The 8309-nt window shown below is 46.7% G+C and overlaps 1 pseudogene; it reads right to left on the bottom strand.

Moving 5' to 3' along the window:
• Positions 1–279: 279 nt before the first annotated feature.
• On the bottom strand, positions 280–417 carry LOC139260630 (U2 spliceosomal RNA; annotated as a pseudogene).
• Positions 418–8309: the final 7892 nt, after the last annotated feature.

The following is an 8309-nucleotide window of genomic DNA, read 5'->3' as shown; positions in this document are numbered from 1 at the left end:
GTCGGCGACTTTCATGCCGCATGTTCCAAGCAGGATTTTCTTCACGAACAAGTCCCGGTTGATCGTTGCCTGTCCTTCCACTTTCTTCACCGTCACTCGGATGGTGTTTCGGACGCCCTGGTTCACCGCTCGGTTGGCCGCCATCCGGGTTGCAGATTTCTCCTTTTGATGTGTATTTTGGCCGAAGCCTTCAATCTGATGTGGTGCCAGTCCGGCACCTTGGTGGGCCTCCGGGCCCACCCAATGGTCGGTCAACATGCAGATTTTCCTCTTCTCTCCAATTGGTGCTTGGCCCAAGCCAAAGGGCCAGAGCCAGCAAAACTGGAAAAACGGGTTTTCTGCAATCAGTCAATTTGCATATGAATGCCCAATCAACAGATACTTCACTTGATCTTAGCCAAAAGGTCGAGAAGCGAGAATGCATGAAAAGAGCCAGCAGAGAGTGCCATTGAGCAGCAACACTTCAAAGCACTCAGCACACCCTGCCTAATCGTCTGGCTGGCTATTGTGTCAGGGTCGGGATGTACTGAGGTGTGAGGCTTTCCTATTGTCTTTATGTACATTGGTAATGGGCTGGTAATAGGCCCATCTCCTTGATTAGATCCAGGTAAGCTGTTCTTTACAAAATGGGCCGGATATTCCCCATTGGTCGACGATTTCCCTGCTTCTGGCCTGACTCGATTCACTGATTGGCCAGCCCAGGATGCACTTTCCCGGGATTGGCAGGCTTCTCAGCCTGCCTGTGGCCCTCGAATTCACAAAGTGTCTGGCCACAGACATATTTCCCAGCCTGCCTTTCTTCCTGTGGCTTGCCTTGACCAAAGTTCGATTAAAAGGGTGTATGGAATGGTCCCATGCTCTGTTTCCTTGTTACTGGGTGCCTTTTTTTTTTATGTAGCACTGGATCTTCGACCCTTACAGGCTCAGGTGGGACTAAAGCAGGTGAGGTATCTAGGCCACGAGATTAGCCAGGGGTCAAAATCATTGCCACAAGACCGCAAAACGGCCATCAGCGAAATGCCTCGACCAACCATACTGAGGGGGGTCTGGAAGGTCTTGGGACTGTTTAATTATTGTAGAAACTTCGTACCTAACTTCACAGCCATAGTGAACCCCATTCAGCGATTGATTAAGGTGGAAACCAATTGGCAGAAAATATAGACTGGGGATCTGAACAAAATGTAGCGTACATTGAACTTAAGACTGCCATAATGGCAGTACCCGCCCTAGGTCTACATTACATGGGGCGGCCCTTTTATATACACTGCAATATACACGACCACGATGATAGAATGAGACCAGTAGCATACTACTCGACTCAACAAACACCAGTAGTAGCAGGATTAGCTCGATGTGTGGCAGCACTGGACTGTGCAGTGTGGGCCGTAAGAGTCAATGAACCAGTGGTCATGTCTACACAAATCATCTTACACAGCCAGCACACACTCGTAGAACTATTAAATACAGGGAAATTAAGGGCGGTATCAAACAGCAGAAGGGCCGCTTGGGAGGCAGTCCTGATCCCCAAGGACCAATCAGTACAGATAATTAAGGATTCCCGTCCTAACCCCACTGACGGAATACTGTCCGAGGGAGAAGAACATCTCTGTAAGATAGCAATTGAGTTGGAAAATCCCAGTGGGATATTGGACGAAGCCATTGAAAATCCAGACCTCACACTGTATGTGGACGGATCTAGGAAATCATCATTATCCTCATTGTCATAGGCAGTCCCTCAAATTCGAGGAAGACTTGCTTCCACTCCAAAAAAGAGTTCTCAGGTGACTGTACAGTCCAATACGGGAATTACAGTCGCTGTGACAGGTGGGACAAACATTCGTTGAAGGAAGGGGTGGGTAGGGTGTCTGGTTTGCCACACGCTCCTTCCGTTGCCTACGCTTGTCCTCCGCATGCTCTCAGCGACGAGACTCGAGGTGCTCAGCGCCCTCCTGGATGTTCTTCCTCCACTTAGGGTGATCTTGGGCCAGGGATTCCCAGGTGACTGTGGGGATGTTACACTTTATCAAGGAGGCTTTGAGGGTGTCCTTGAAACGTTTCCTCTGCCCACCTGGAGCTTGTCTGCCATTTAGGTGTTCCAAATAGAGCACTTGCTTTGGGAGTCTCATGTCAGGCATGTGGACGATGTGGCCTGCCCAACGGAGTTGGTCGAGTCTGGTCAGTGCTTCGATGCTGGAGATGTTGGCCTGATCGAGAACACTGGCATTGTTGCGTCTATCCTCCCAATGGATTTGCAGGATCTTGTGGAGGCAGCGTTGGTGATATTTCTCTAGCGTTTTGAGGTGTCTACTGTATATGAGCCATATAGGAGGGCACTAGAAAGGAGCTAGTGCTCGGTATGGGAGAGACCCTGGTAGGAGTATCACTGACAAGATGCAAGGAATATGGAAACACTGTGATGTGCTCACACCCAATAGGGATTGGAACCCAGGCGCTATGCGGATTTAATATTACCTCAAATTGCACCATGGAGGTAACCCAGGCCCAATGTGAGCCGACCCATGCTGCATACCAGGGCAAAGGGGAATAGGGTGTGACTACGTGAAAAACAGTATGTCTACGGACCCCTTGTATGCCCGATTAACACTGCGAGCTTCTGTTTCCGCCCACAAACACCAACGACTATCGGACATCAACATCTGATAGCAATTTATAAAAGACAACAGGTGATTCTCAGTGCCACGGAGAGGATAAGAGGGGACCTGTGGGAATATCTAATTCCCGAGGGTCTAGAAATCCCCAAACTCCCCGAACATCTAACCCTGTTAGCAGAAAAACTGGAGAAAATGGTGAAGAAATACCACCAGTTACAAGAAAAAATCAGGAAAACTGGGGAAGAAATTGAAACGTTGGGCACCCCCCACCCCCCCCCCGCCCCTCCCCCGTGGTACTCCATGGAGTGGGACAGGGGCATGAATGTCTAGATACATTCCTGGATAAGAATAGTATCCCACACCTTGGTGTCTCTACAGGTATTAATCACTCTATGCCTGATAGCAAGCTGCTGTCATAAATATAGGCGACTAAGAACCAAAAGGTTGGCAGAGGCCGCAAAGGCTGACATATAGAGAGCCGTGTACGAGAACATTGGCAGACAGACGCACAATGACCCAGACTATCAGGACTTATTAGCGATATGACCCTTCGTGGCTACCTTGGGTCGTTAATAGCCATGGGCCAAATCGGGGGACTGAAAGGGAAGCCTGGGAACAACTTGTATGGCAGGAAAACCAAGGATATCTTGGAGAACAGCTTGAGTGATAAAACAATAGACAAGGCTAAACAAGATAAAGCGAGATGTAATTAAACTAAATCTGCTGACCCCAACTGCCAGTAATAAATCAGTTGCAACAATGTGTGTCATAGGTCAGAATAACTGCTGACCACAACTGTTTATAATGTGACTGTTATATAATACTGACTGCAACCGCCTACTGTCTAACTGAAACTAAGGTAACCATCTGGTAGTAAACAGGAATTAAGACTAATGACGTAATCTAGAAAGTAGGCGGGGACATTGTACAATGTGCCATTTATGAGTATAAATATCTGTAAATTTCTGTATCAACTTGGCTAAGGACAGAAACAAGTTGTCTCCCCACGCATGCGATTAAAGACTGTTTGAACTCTCGATGTCAGACTTGTGTAGAGTATTTTGAAATATTCCACAACAGGCTGACTGGCCGACAATTACTCAGTCTATCCTTTTCTCCCTTTTTAAACAAAGGTACACCACTAGCAGTCCTCCAGTCCTCTGACACAACACCTGTAGCCAGAGAGGATTGGAAAATGATGGTCAGAGCCTCTGCTATTTCCTCTTTTGCTTCTCTTAACAACCTGGGATACATTTCATCTGGGCCTGGGAATTTATCCACTTTCAAAGCAGCCTAGCCCCTTAATACTTCCTCTCACTATATTTATCTCATCTAATATTTCACACTCCTCCTCCCTCATTGCAAAGTCTGCATCGCCCCTCTCTTTTGTGAAAACAGATGGAAAGTATTCATTAAGAATCATACCCACGTCTTCTGCCTCCACACACAGATCTCCTTTATAGTCTCTAATAGGCCCCACTCTTTCTCTAGTTATAGAAACATAGAAACATAGGCCCTTCTAGCCTGCACCGCCATTCAATGAGTTCATGGCTGAACATGCAACTTCAGTACCCCATTCCTGCTTTCTCGCCATACCCCTTGATCCCCCTAGTAGTAAGGACTTCATCTAACTCCTTTTTGAATATATTTAGTGAATTGGCCTCAACAACTTTCTGTGGTAGAGAATTCCACAGGTTCACCACTCTCTGGGTGAAGAAGTTCCTCCTCATCTCGGTCCTAAATGGCTTACCCCTTATCCTTAGACTGTGTCCCCTGGTTCTGGACTTCCCCAACATTGGGAACATTCTTCCTGCATCTAACCTGTCTAACCCCGTCAGAATTTTAAACGTTTCTATGAGGTCCTCTCTCATTCTTCTGAACTCCAGTGAATACAAGCCCAGTTGATCCAGTCTTTCTTGATAGGTCAATCCCGCCATCCCGGGAATCAGTCTGGTGAACCTTCGCTGCACTCCCTCAATAGCAAGAATGTCCTTCCTCAGGTTAGGAGACTAAAACTGTACACAATACTCCAGGTGTGTACTCTTGTTCTTAATGTATTTATAAAACATCTTTCGGTTTTCCCGGATTTTACTTGCCAACATTCTTTCATGCTCTCTTTGCTTTCCTAATATATTTTTTAATTGCACCCTGCAGTTCTTATACTCCTCTAGAGTCTATGCAATATTGAGTTCTTGGTTGTCATAAGCTTCCCTTTTTTTACTTTATCTTACCCTATATGTCCCTCGACATCTAGGGGGCTCTAGATTTGTTAGCCTTTTTTTTAAGGGAACATAATTGCTCTGTGCCCTTCCAATCTCCTCCTTGAATGCCTCTCACTGCTCTGACACTGATTTACCATCAAGTAGCCACTTACAGTCCACTTTGGCCAAATCCCATCTCAGCTCAGCAAGATTGGCTTTACCCCAATTGAGAACTTTTATTCCTGGTCCACCTTTGTCCTTTTCCATAACTACCCTAAATCTTACTGAATTATGATCACTAGCACCAAAATGCTCTCCCACTGGTACCCCTTCCACCTGCCCCTCTTCTTTCCCCAAAACCAAATCCAGAACTGTCCCCTTGTTGCATACTGGCTAAAGAAGTTCTTCTGAATGCATTTTAGGAATTCCGCACCCTCTGTACCATTCACACTGCTTTTTTCCCAGTTATTATTAGGGTAGTTGAAATCCCCCACTATTACAGCTCTATAGTTTTTGCACTTCGCAGCAATTTGCCCACATATTTGTTCTTCTATCTCCCTCTGACTGTTTGGGGGTCTATAGTACACTCCCAGTATTATGATTGCCCCTTTTTGTTCTTCAATTCAACTGATATGACCTCATTTGATGGCCCCTCTAACATATCATCCCTTCTCACAACTGTAATTGTTGCTTTAATTAATAATGTGCCCCTCCTTTTTTACCCCCCTCTCTATCCCGTCTGAAACCAGGAATGTTGAGCTGTCATACCTATCCTTCTTTCAGCCAGATCTCAGTAATGGCTATAATATCGAAATCCCAAGTGTCTATCTGTGCTTTCAGCTCATATGCCTTATTCCCTATACTCCTTGCATTGAAGTATATACCATTTAACATTGCCAAACTCCCTTGTTGTCTATTTTCCAGCCCTCGTTTCCTCTGTCTTCCAAATTTACTTTCTACTTTTCTGCTGCCCTATTCCAGCTTTGCTTCTCTCACCACTGAATCTATTCACCGGTTCCCATCCCCCTGCCAAGCTAGTTTAAAGCCTTCCCAACAGCACTCGCAAACCCTCCCATGAGGATACTGGTCCCGGCTCTGTTGAGGTGCAACCCGTTTGGCTTGTACAGGTTCCACCTCCCCAGAAACGGTCCCAATGCCTCAGGAATCTAAAGCCCTCCCGCCTGCACCATCTCTCCAGCCACGCATTCATTTTCTCTATCCTTCTATTCAGAAACATAGAAACATAGAAGATAGGTGCAGGAATAGGCCATTCGGCCCTTCTAGCCTGCACCGCCATTCAATGAGTTCATGGCTGAACATGCAACTTCAGTACCCCATTCCTGCTTTCTCGCCATACCCCTTGATCCCCCGAGTAGTAAGGACTTCATCTAACTCCTTTTTGAATATATTTAGTGAATTGGCCTCAACAACTTTCTGTGGTAGAGAATTCCACAGGTTCACCACTCTCTGGGTGAAGAAGTTTCTCCTCATCTCGGTCCTAAATGGCTTACCCCTTATCCTTAGACTGTGTCCCCTGGTTCTGGACTTCCCCAACATTGGGAACATTCTTCCTGCATCTAACCTGTCTAACCCCGTCAGAATTTTATATGTTTCTATGAGGTCCCCTCTCATTCTTCTGAACTCCAGTGAATACAAGCCCAGTTGATCCAGTCTTTCTTGATAGGTCAGTCCCGCCATCCCGGGAATCAGTCTGGTGAACCTTCGCTGCACTCCCTCAATAGCAAGAATGTCCTTCCTCAAGTTAGGAGACCAAAACTGTACACAATACTCCAGGTGTGGCCTCACCAAGGCCCTGTACAACTGTAGCAACACCTCCCTGCCCCTGTACTCAAATCCCCTCGCTATGAAGGCCAACATGCCATTTGCTTTCTTAACCGCCTGCTGTACCTGCATGCCAATGACTGATGTACCATGACACCCAGGTCTCGTTGCACCTCCCCTTTTCCTAATCTGTCACCATTCAGATAATATTCTGTGTCTCTGTTTTTACCACCAAAGTGGATAACCTCACATTTATCCACATTATACTTCATCTGCCATGCATTTGCCCACTCACCTAACCTATCCAAGTCGCTCTGCAGCCTAATAGCATCCTCCTCGCAGCTCACACTGCCACCCAACTTAGTGTCATCCGCAAATTTGGAGATACTACATTTAATCCCCTCATCTAAACCATTAATGTACAGTGTAAACAGCTGGTATTTCTGTACTCACTAGCTCGTGGCACCAGCAGTAACCTGGAGATTACTACCTTTGAGGTCCTGCTTTTTAATCTCTCTCCTAGCTCCCTAAACTCTGCCTGCAAAACCTTTCTACCTATGTCATTGGGACCGATATGGACCACGACCTTTGGCTGTTCTCGCTTTCCCCGAGAATGTCTTGCAGCCGTTCGGTGCTATCATTAACCCTGGCACCAGGGATGCAACATACCATCCTGGAGTCATGTCTGTGGCCGCAGAAACGCCTGTCTGCTCCCCTAACTATCGAATCCCCTACCACTATTGCTCTTCCATTCTTTTCCTCCGCCCTGTGCAGCTGAGCCACCCATGATGCCGTGGACTTGACTCTGGCTGCACTCCCCAGAGACACCATTGCCCTCACCGGTACTGAGAACCAAATACTGGTTGGAGAGCGAGATGCACTCAGGAGACTCCTGCACTATCTCCGTAGTCCTCTACTTCTGTCTGGTGGTCACCCACTTTGTTATGTATATAAGCACTCTAGTAATGACTCCACGAGGTAAGGTATTGTACTTGAACCGTTGTGACCTCAGTCCATTTATTGTAGCTCCTGAGTGAGGATACAGTGAGGTGAGCTCCCTTTTATATGTGGTTACCTGAAGTGTGCAGGTGACCCTTAGGTCTCCACCAATAGCACTCTCTGGTGGTACAGATATGGTGTATACAATGTGAAGATACATTCAGTGGTCTGGTGTTACAGTACATAAATTATGCATACACAATATCACTCCCCCCTATGTCTTGTGCCATTGGCTTTTGCACTGTGTGCTCTGGCCCTCGACTTGAGTGCCCAAAGCCCTTGCACTTTGACTGTGCTTGGGAATGGCTCTCTCCCTGTAGATCCCCAAGTCTTTATTGCCACGACATTGGGAAATGGTCAGCAGTGGACAGTTGGAGGTTGTAGTGAGGGTTGTGTGGGTTCTGGGTGTGATCCATGAGTGTCCATGGCTACCTACATCCATTTCCTCTCCCCCCACCCCCATACATAGACCTGTTGGGGAGGAGTTAAACTAATATGGCAGGGGGATGGGAACCAATGCAGGGAGATAGAGGGAAACAAAAAGGAGGCAAAAACAAAAGACAGAAAGGAGATGAGGAAAAGTGGAGGGCAGAGAAACCCAAGGCAAAGAACAAAAAGGGCCATTGTACAGCAAAATTCTAAAAAGACAGAGGGTGTTAAAAAAACAAGCCTAAAGGCTTTGTGTCTTAATGCAAGGAGTATCCGCAATAAGGTG

Source organism: Pristiophorus japonicus, chromosome 3, assembly GCF_044704955.1.
Source record: "Pristiophorus japonicus isolate sPriJap1 chromosome 3, sPriJap1.hap1, whole genome shotgun sequence".
In the NCBI taxonomy this organism is placed as follows: domain Eukaryota; kingdom Metazoa; phylum Chordata; class Chondrichthyes; family Pristiophoridae; genus Pristiophorus; species Pristiophorus japonicus.
The sequence above is the reverse complement of the archived record's forward strand: the minus strand, read 5'-3'. Positions and strand labels throughout refer to the sequence as shown.